This window comes from Sardina pilchardus, chromosome 11, assembly GCF_963854185.1.
Source record: "Sardina pilchardus chromosome 11, fSarPil1.1, whole genome shotgun sequence".
In the NCBI taxonomy this organism is placed as follows: Eukaryota; Metazoa; Chordata; class Actinopteri; order Clupeiformes; family Clupeidae; genus Sardina; species Sardina pilchardus.
Genome location: NC_085004.1, coordinates 13,571,321 through 13,582,443, shown reverse-complemented (window position 1 = coordinate 13,582,443; position 11,123 = coordinate 13,571,321).

Below are 11,123 nucleotides of genomic sequence, written 5' to 3'. Positions count from 1 at the left end.
TTATTTTTACCATGGAGGTGTTTTTGGTGTGGATTTTCTCTCTGTCTGTCTGTTTGTCAGCAATATTATAGAAAAAAATACTGACCCAATTTCCATTATAGCCTACTTGGTGGAAGGTGGTAGCATAGGCCATTAAATGTTAGAGCGAATCCTAATCAAAGGACAAACACAAATTATTTTTCACTTTCGCTAAAATTGTAAGATAGGGATTTGGCCTTGTTGTTGAAAGTCTTCCCTCTTCACGAGTGCCTTTCTTGTTTGTTTTTATGAAATAAATGGTTAGTCGTCTAACTACTAACTGTCTGAATAAACGTATGTCTGTATTGCAGGTTCTGCCTGCTCCACTGCATGCAGTTCTCAAGAGGGAACTTTGAGTTCTGCTGGTTCCTGATAGCTCAGGTATCTGTCGGCCCCCTCGTGGAGCTTCCTCATGAACGTGCCTTCTTCCAGGGGTTGCGTACGTCCTCTGAAGGCACCACTATAATCCTGTGTGCCCTTGGCATTTGCATGTTTATGTTGGAGATTTATGGGGGACCCCCTGATGCACCCTTTTGCTTGCAAGAGAGCTGAAAATATCACCAAGCAAGGCTTGTTGTCAGCTAGCACATTCTGTGTCTCCAAAAGACCTGTGTGTGTGTGTGTGTGTGTGTGTGTGTGTGTGTGTGTGTGTGTGTGTGTGTGTGTGTGTGTGTGTGTGTGTGTTTGTTGACAAAAAAAACGAGCTTTTGTGCTCTCAGCCCACCTCTGCTTGGCTGCAGACTGGAACTGCCTGAATGTAATTATGTGCCTTTGCTGCCAAGTGCACATCCTTGGCTGCCTCTTGCATAATCAAATTTAGTGCATGATTGCTGCAATGAACATACAGTAGGACACCAATGTTTCACTTCGGTCTGGACACCAGAATGATCAGAAGCGGCTAATGCCATCAACACAGAAACCTTGAAGTCATTCAGCTGGGGGATGCGCGTAGTTGCATCATTCATAGTGTTGACCTGAAATGTCTCCATAATGGAGCCATGGCCATTGTAGAACCCAAGGTAAACGCTCCAGTGGTACAACACTTCAGATTGAGGCTGTGTGTACTGCAGGCAACATGAAAAATGTTAAGATGAGCTTACTCTGTCAGCAGCTACGGATCCAAGGAATGTGCATTCTCTTGCTTCAGAAACAATTTCTCATGAAAATGTTTATGCACAAATGTTCTTCATGTTTATTTGTAATGGCGTTATAGTGCCAATGTTTCTCTGGGATTGTACAAATGTGCCAAGAAAATCTATAGATACTGCAACAATTGTACCAACGCCTCCATAGATTCTCACCACTATCTGTGGTGTGTGCTTTTGGATGAGAGAGTATACGTAAACATACCATGCCCTTCGAACACACTGCTGCCCTCCCATTCCTCTGAATCGGTAGGATTTGTATGGCACAAGATTGCACAAATACCTTGTGGAAAAGTTATTAACAAGTCATTCGTATCAGCTCCTGGCCACTTGGCTACTGGTGTTGCTAAGCTCCCACAGTTCCACAGTCTCTGATCAGGGTCCTGACGTGCCTCCCGGGGATTGTGCCGCTCGTCTGTGCGAGGAGGACGTGTGCAGATGAAGTGTGGATGTGCACAGGCAGGCAGCGGAGCACGAGGAGATCAGCATCTGCACTTGTGAGGATGAGCCTCTTGAAGGCAGGAATCAGCGCTGGAGGCTCGTTGGCAGGAGCATATAGAAGATGAAGGGGGGAGATAAGTCGTTGTGGCCGCGGTGGCGGAGCGAGGGTCAGCTGGGGAAAAGGCGCCAGCCTTGGCTGTGCTCCTCTCTCGGGTTGAATGGAGGGCGCAGCCCCCCTCTGGAGGATTAGAAACAGGTGCGGCGAGCTGGATGTGAGCGTGAATGGGCACTAGATGTGATGGAGACACCCTGCATGAGGCATGGCTCCTTTTAAAAGGGAATAGGGGGGGTCAAGGAAAGCCAGGGACATAGCTGCTAGCTGGAGATGAGGGGTGAGCATGAATTCGTAACAGGAGGGGTGGGAGGGAGGGGGTGAGGTGCTGGTGTTGGACAGTGTTGGAGTGTGAGCACCTTAAGTGGCTATGGAGGACAGCAGAGCTGTACAGGGCACAGAGGGGAACAAGAGAAGAATCAAGGAGAAGCAGCTAATGGCAGGGCTGAGGGGGCAGGGTTCGAATGACCGAGCTGCGCTCCCATACCGAGAGGACCAAGCTGCCATGACATGAATACGTCTACGGGGGTCATTATAAAATGTCCAGCGCACAAGTAAAGCTCTTTTTTCCTTCAATTTATCAAGTAATATTTGCCTTAAACATAGTAAGGACGGATACAACACAGAGATCTGCTGAGCAGAAAGGGTATAGGGGTCAAGGTCGGAGCAGGCTGCCGATGACAGGGCCGGGGGTGATGAACACCCATGCAGGGCCGTGAGCCTGAAGAGCCGAGGAGAGAGACTGATTGCCTCATGAATGGGGTTGATGAGGAGAGGGTCATGAGCGCAAGGGCACTGTGTCCAGGATCCACTGGTTTGCCTGATGTTTGACCTACTGTATGTTTGACCTGACCTGACCTGACCTGACCTGACCTGATGTGAAGGGTCAAAATGCATGTTGCATGTGAAATCTGGGAGCGTAAGGTTGTACGATTGGGTGTCTGGGATTTATGTCCTGTATAGGAGACCCAACCAGTTCATTTTAGACAGGGAACAGTGCAGCAAAAGACATGTTCAGTCATTTTCACTCTGGCTCTCTGAAGAGACTGTTTTCAAGGTCGGAGAGTTTGTGGGAATGAGTGATGAAGGGAAAGGATCTGGCAATTTAGTCTGACAGGAAATGTGTGTTCAGTCACTGACAGATGACATGTCAGTGTCACTTGCCATTATTAAATGTAAATAGTCTAGAGAAATGATAAACACATATTGCTATTAAGCTATCATTATGCCTGATGGGTTCTGACATGAAATGGTGAATTCCCTGACATAATTTCCCTGACATATATTTTTTCAAAAGTTCCTCGTTTTTTTGTTGTTGTTGTTGGTTTTTTTGGAGGGGGGGGGGCTGTTGTTGGGCTTTTATGCCTTTAATCTGAGGATAGGATAGTGAAGAGAGCGAGTTGGAGAGGGTGGGACAGGAAATGACCCGCGTTGGACTCCTTGACATGACCCAAATGTCATACGGGACCTGTAGCCAGTTACACCACAACGCCCCAAAAAAGTTCTGTTTTTTACAGACCTTTACAAGCCATGTCTAAGCATTCCACTTACTTGAGACTGGGTTGCGAACCCACACTGTGGTAATATGCATAGTTAATGTACCCAGGAGCATTTGAATTAGTGACTTGTGGTGATAGAAATTTGCTGAATACGTTTATTAAAATGAATCACTTGCAATTATGAATTATTCAATCAAATCCACATATTTCAATTCGTGCATATGTTTCACATTTCTCATTAGCACAGCTTATCACATATTTTTGCGTACTAATGCACTCTCATCGCTGGGAGTATCAATGATGAGGGTTATCCATTGTGAATAGCAAGCAATGCGGCAGAAATACTGAAGGAAGACCTCCAAGGTCACCAGATTTGAGAACTGTGTTACAGTATGGAGTGCTTTTTTTTTTTTTTTAATAGTCAAGGTCTTGCTGTACAAAAACGTGACGTGTTGGGTGCCTGCTGGATTGTTTGTGCGGTGTCAGCTTTGAGGGGCGGTTTAATTACCTCCCCAAGGAACGCCGGCAGCCACTTGCACAATGCGGGTGAACAGCAGGACTGCTCCCTGTGTTCGACTGATCTTATTCTGCCAAACTAGATAAAGGGCCCTTACCATGCAAAATCAGCACAACCTAGGAAAGGTTTCTTATGCATTATGACTTGTCTAGGCTAATGTAAAATAGGGAGGCACTGTCAGCGTGTCGCATGCGCTCAGAGAGTCTTTTGTCACACAAATTACTTTCAGGGAAGACTCCCCTTAAGCAGTGAGGGCATATACTTTGAATTTTATGAAGATATCACACTTTTCATCCTTAAAAAACCTTTTAATAATTGAACCATGCATACTGGTGTGATTTATCCAGGGGCTTTATCAAAGGATCTTTCTTTCTTAAAAACAGAGAACTCACTGTTGTTTTTGTTTTCTAAAAAAAGAGATAGTTTTCATCTTCAACAGGCTAGTACAGTATGTCTAGATGAAACTATTTTTTATCCCATGTGTGTTTTGAGATCCTAATTGTCTGAGAATTATTGAGGGTGTAAATGGCAACCAAATAAATCTCTAACAGAATAAAAAATAAAATACTTGCTTGAGCTTAATAAGTGTAAATAATACCTTCTTGACAAACAGATATTATTTGAGCCAAACTCGCATATACTCTCACATTGCTCTGATTTCAAACTCCCTGCTATCATACCTTGTCAGCTGACTCCCCCGCATTAGTTAAGAAACTTTGTTTAGACGAGGGGGGAAGATCTAAGAGAATTCCCTGGCACTGCTAATCAAACAGCCCACAACTCAAGTGTTGGTGGCACCTAGACGTGAAGCTGCCACTTATCAAAGGCCCTGTCGCTGTCTCTGTTCTTCAAAAGACTACCGACTATGCCATGTACCTCGCTGCGTTACAGAGGAGTGTGCAGTGACAAAGTTTTGTGAGTTCAGTATGTAGTTGACTTATTTCACATTGAGGTCACGGTCTCTTCCAATTGTTCTGTTTATACAATAAGCTATTTTCAACCCATTATTGAGACTTACTTCAAAGGATGCAGTGGGGAATTCCTCAGTAAAATACCATGCTACTCCTCAGCTTTTGTTTGTGCCTTATTTGACATTGCACAAGGAAACAGTGATGCAAATAGCTGTTGTCAGTTCAGGCGTCTCAGGGAAAAATCAATGCAGTCCAGATGCTCTTGAAAATCTGTTAATTTTCTCAGTCCTTGAATGTCTATATCAGGGCTCACAGTTATCCAGAATAGCATGTGTTGTCCTTCCAAACTGACATTAAAGTTCTGTCTTATGAAACCCCATATTTTTCCTCATTATTTTCCCTATATGTAATAGACATTGTATGCATGGTTTTAAAGCTTTGGCACTTTTTCCAAGCCTTTTACAAGTAATTGCCATTAATGTGATAACTCAGCCCTCTATAATAAATAGCACTGGAGACAACCGGGAGCTGATGCTCCTTAGAGGAGCCTTACCTTCGCAGCTGGACAGCATTCATAATTTCAGACTTTTAATTAAGAGATTTCCATTGTTATTGCTGAATGCTACTTTTTTTTCTTCTTGAAGAGCTTCCTCTGAGTCTGTTGAGAACAGAAGAACAAAGAAGCTTTCGGTTCACCATATCAAAAGCTCAAAGCAAATCCCCTCTAGGTAGCACAGCATAGCTGTACTGTCAATATTTTCGTAGAGCAGTCGTCCCCTTAGAGTTTTGAGTTAGTCTACCCTGGAAACCTGATGATCCCCAGAATTCTTCTAAACAGATGGTGTGAGAGACTACAATTCTTCAGACAGTTTGGTTCATTATGGAGAATATTCTTGTTTATTTTTCAATTAGTGTACAGAGATTACCCATGACAAAGTATTTACTGGATACATGAGGGTATTGCTGTCCTTACCTCCAGAACAACAACAAAAATACCAGCAACAGTAAAGGCAAACCAGGGCAGAATGAAAGATGCTGGTTCATGGGGGGGATACACATGATGTACAAGACTTAGAAAACTAAATAGCCTACCATTTCAAATTATATTCAATGTCAGCATAAAAGTCTCACATTTTCATTGTTAATGCATAATTGCATTTTGCTAAGGAGTTGAGGCGTAAATTGAGTAAAAGTTTCTTCCTTCTTCAAAAGCGCCATCTTGGATATAATGTATGCAGTTCAACTGTTCAATTTCGACATTTTCTTGTGAGAAATACCGGTATGTCTGCAGAACAAAAATTATGAATTTCTCCCTGAAGCACTCCCATACAGACACCAGCCTCATATAATTCTACTGAAAGGATGTTGGAGTTGACAGGTTTTCCATTTAGCTTCATGAACAGATAGGTTCCTTGAAATGATCATACTGTGTGTGTGTGGTAGTCATTTGGCGCTACCAGTCCCTTCAGCATCATTATATTCCAATATCTGGTCCTCCAGCACATGGCTAGGTCGACTCTATAGCTGGCAACGAATGTTCAGTCAAACTAACCGCTGTGCAGAAATGTAACTTGTAACAGAATTTCTTTTGTAAGCAGCATCATGATTATACTTGACACCTGCTGTGGGGATTTGTGGCATCTGCTGAATACGTTCAGTGTATTCCACAATGCAAGATAAGCTGATATGCCTGAATTAGGCATCGCTAAACAGCAAATTAGACAATTTCCCCTTAACAACACCAACTGCAAACATAAAATTTTATAGCGCTAACTGTGCTGTTTAATAGGCTACATGTGCACAAGCTGGGGATCCAAGTTTTCCTCAGTTAATCGTCAGCAGGAGAGCCAGACACACACAGCGAGGCTGTGTCGAAGCCTGCCTGCCTGCCTGACAACTATTAGAATAAAAAGGAAACAGTTCTGCCCTCATGAAGTCTGGCCCGTTTTGGAACAATCTGACTTACTCTGCACAGCCATCTATTTTCCCTGAGGTGTGGACTCTAAAAAACACACTCCTGCTCTCAACGTTGCTCTGCACTGCTCGCTGTGTTTGATTACGGTGCTTTGGAGAACCATCTCATGTGGTGCTTTGTCGGTAGGTCCTGTGCCCTGTGTAATGTACCATGGGCTGAACTTCACTTTGCCTCGGGGTAAGAACAGCCAGGCCAGTGTGCTGACTAAGAGAGCCACACTCACGGGCGAGGGATAATGGGAGTTCACAGAGGGCTCAAATCAGCCATGGGGGAAAAACAGTGATGGTCACTGCTGTCATATTTTTTTTTTTTCTGGGAGCATGGCTTGGAGTGACAGCGTAACAACTAAGCATTACAAGCTGTCAAAAGAATTTGAAACAACACAGCATATTGCCCCAGAAAAGAGGGAAGAGAGTTCATGCTCTGAATCACAACAATGGGAAATAAACTAACTTCCCCTGGATGCTCATGGCAAGGTCTTAATATGATGGCGGTGGCGGGTTTTCTAAAACTCATGACTCCATTCAGATAGAGAAATTTCAGCTTTTTAGATTTTAGTTTGAATTGATGAAATTTCTGACTGTGATGTTAAAAGTAGTGCCCCATGGTGAATTACACTGGATTAAATCAAATGATAATAAAAGGCAGAGGTACAATCAGGTTAACTGTACTTAATAAAGTGTCATATTCTTCAGTGTGGAACCTTTTATCTGTAAAATGCATCTTTATAAAAACAATAGCCTTTCTTTTTGATTAAAATAACTGATGAAATTGATGAGTGCATGTATAATATGTGATAAATGCTACCAACGACTAGGCTAATGTTAATAAAAGATACTTTCATTTTGCATGAGAAAAAAAACAGTGAAAAGATATAGCCTTAAATGGTGATTATCAGGACCCAAGCATTCCTTTTTATTTTATTCCACAAGTAGTCAGGTCACTTAATGTAATGGGGCTTCTTTGTCACGCAGTAAATAGGTTGCTATTCAACACCTGAAACTAAAATTTGTTTGCATGAAGAACTACTTTCCCTCTCAGCCACATGATGGAAACAACCTTATTTAAAAAGACACATTATGCTTTTCTCATCTTGGAGAGCAGTCTTAATAAGTGGCGTAACATATAGTCTGTCAGTCAGTATAGGACATTCAATCCCTTCAGGTAGACGCCTCCGCTACGCCCACACCTGAATGTTTTGCCGATGTTCTAGGAATTGCATGCTTATGATTGTGATTGTCTCTTTTATGGTGACACATTCATCTTTCTCATTTGCATAGATCTGGAGTTGGTCCAACTTGCTAGTGCTATACTGTACACTTAACAGGCATAGTTTCCAACACATCCATGGCCTGCAAGTGTCTTCATTAGGGCCATTTTGCTCTGATCTGGTTGTTGCAGTTCTGGTGTGTTCCTGTAGTGTGCAGTCTGGAGTGATCCCACTGTAAGTCGAAATGTTATCAACCTGATGATCTTCAACTTAAGCTTCACCTTCTGGATTTCAGTGGCGGGTGAAAATTATGTATGTTGTTTTACTGTCATTCAACTTCAGTAGTTGGGGGGGAAGGGGGGTGCTGGGGTGCAGTTGATGTGTGCTTCGCTGTATCAGAGTGCAAGATCAACAGCATAGATATATAGCACCTTGAACGCTTTTTGGTAGATGCTGGGTGATGTCCTTGGCAAAAACAGGAAAAAAAGGAAAATGGTAGGGGTCATGGTCATGTATCATGGTGGAAAGGTTTGCGAGTGCAGATAAACCTCATAGCTAAGTCACCCGAAGTCTGCAATTCTGGCCCAGTCACCCGTGGTAGACTGGTTTGAAGAGAGGCTCCAAACAGTGATCCAAGAGGATGTGGAAGTAGAGGGTGAAATCAACAGCTGAGAAATAGGCTCTCTTTAAGTATAGTACATGCTTTTCAGATTTTGCTTGATTGATTGCAATATGTCAGTTAGTTTAGCATGCAACCACACCCACAATATTGTAGTAATTATTTAAATCAAAGAGAGAAAAAATCCCTGAATAACTTTTGTATTTGTTTATGGATGATGTAGCTTATGCCAACTTTTGTGAGAATCTGATGAGCTTCATCAGACCGGTTAATCTTACTTTCACTTTTCAGCCGAAAATTTGGCTGCTTTAATTGGCACGAATGGGTGATTTACATTTTGGAGCATTCCAGATATATTTGTTCTAAGCCTCTGCAGTGGAAACGCAGCAATTATCATGGTGTCCCTTAAACTAAGTCATTTAATCCATTTAGAATCTATATGGTCAGGATTTGGTGCCTACACAAAGTTATTTTTTTGCTGTCCATTGCATATTTTCCAAGTAAATAAAAAGAGGAAAAACAAATATGATAGGGTGCCAACTGCTTCACTGCTTGAAAAAAGAAATGTCCTAAGAAATACATAAGTTACTTAAAATAGAAAATGATCAATAAATAAATAAATAAATTACATTTTGTGGTTGAGGAGTGAATTATTTTCCTAGTTCCTTCTAGAATTCAACACAAACAATCTATAGTTTCAGTGTTCTGTATACAGTCTGTGAGGAAAATCTCTGAGGGTAATTGGCTCATCATAATGCGGAACTCTCAGTTCACTGAACATTCTAATCACATATTTGTGACCGTACCCCTCAACAGGTTAAATAATACCTATTGCAATCAGAAATGCAGAAATGGCTCTATGAACCATTATGTCAACGCAGGAAATCTTAGAACAGAAACAACAGGTACTGTAGTGCTAAGGTCTTTGGGGATGTGAGTCATGCAACAGTCAGTTAGTTTCTGCAATGGGCTGTTCCTGTGGCTAAGACATGTTCACTGGTCGGGGCCAGACATCAGTGGAGGGGAGCAAAGGAGAGGCAAAGCCTTTGGGACCAGGCATCTGCAGATCAAAGAGGTGCTCTAGTCTTCACAGAAGGATCATTATCTTGATCTGATGGTGATGGATAGTGTAGTGGACTGACACAAGCACATGCAAGCACAACCCCCCCCCCACACACACACACACACACACAAACACACACACCCTGACACCCTGTCCCTGACACACATACACACACACACACACACACACACACACACACACACACACACACACCCTGACACACACACACACACACACACACACACACACACACACACACCCTTGTGCTTACATACCCTTGTATGTACAGCCTCAGTGGCATCACAAGATTCTGTGCTTATTAGTCAATGCGTTCATGGAGTCAAGGTGATGATGACTGCAAAATTCATGACATAACTCTGAGGTGATTAGGTGGTAATGGATTGGAGATATTTTTGAACGTAGTTGGGGGCTGAGTCAGTAAACCTCCTCAGCTTTGCAAATCCAGTACAGCAAGGCGAAAATGTTGACTAAAATCTATCATGCTGTTTTTACAATCTGAGTTTGACATAACTGTCCTGAGTGACTCAGTACACTTTATCTCTGTAAACAAATGCTATCTGCTGTTTCTCAGTTGACACGCAGGGAGATAGAGAACAGCACTTTGTTGTCACATATCTCGGTATTTTGTAACATTCACACAGCCAGTGCCAGTCAGGGCCATGCTGATACACTGGATGTAGAGATTCACTTATCTCCTGCTTTTATTCATAGCATTGAACTGAGAGGAATGAAATGTGAGGTTGGTAATGAATAAAACATGCTGATTGCATGAGGTAACTCTTTCTCACGTTTACCCTTTCTGTCTGTCTTTCATATACACGCATGCACGCACGCGCGCACACACACACACACACACACGCACACACACACACTCACTCATGTTACCACTCACACACACACACACACACACACACACACACACACACACACACACACACACACACACACACACACACACACACACACACACATACACACACACACACACACACACACACACACACTCACACTCATGCACACACACACACACACACACACACACACTCACACTCATGCACACACACGAACACCCACAAAAGAAACCCTCACAAATACATGCGCGTACACTCCTCTTCATCTCTGTGGGGGGGAGGGGGGAGGGGGGGACGGCTCATACGGAAAGGTCCACATCAACGCTTGGAAATCAACTCAGGGTCCATAAATCAAAGAGCAGCTCAAGCTGCAGTCCTCCACCATCCATCAGCAGGCTGGTGTCCCCCTGGCTGTTCGGCCTCCCAGTCGTGTCAGCACTTCACATATAACACCTTGCCAGCAGGCCCACTTTGCAGGACTGCTCTGTATGTATATATTCATTCAAATCACAAACGCTTATGCCTTATTTATGGGCCTGCACAGACGGCACCTTTGGCATCTGTGTGGGATGTTCGCCGGTAAATTGCTACAGCTTTGACATCGCCGGGGCTGCCTGTTTATGAAAATGAGGGTTGACACTCTCACCCCACAGCCTGGCTAATGTTACAGCAAAGATATGCAGCACTTCACCTTTTGTCATTCCTCTTCAGTGTTTGAAATTAGTACAGTGTGTCATTAGG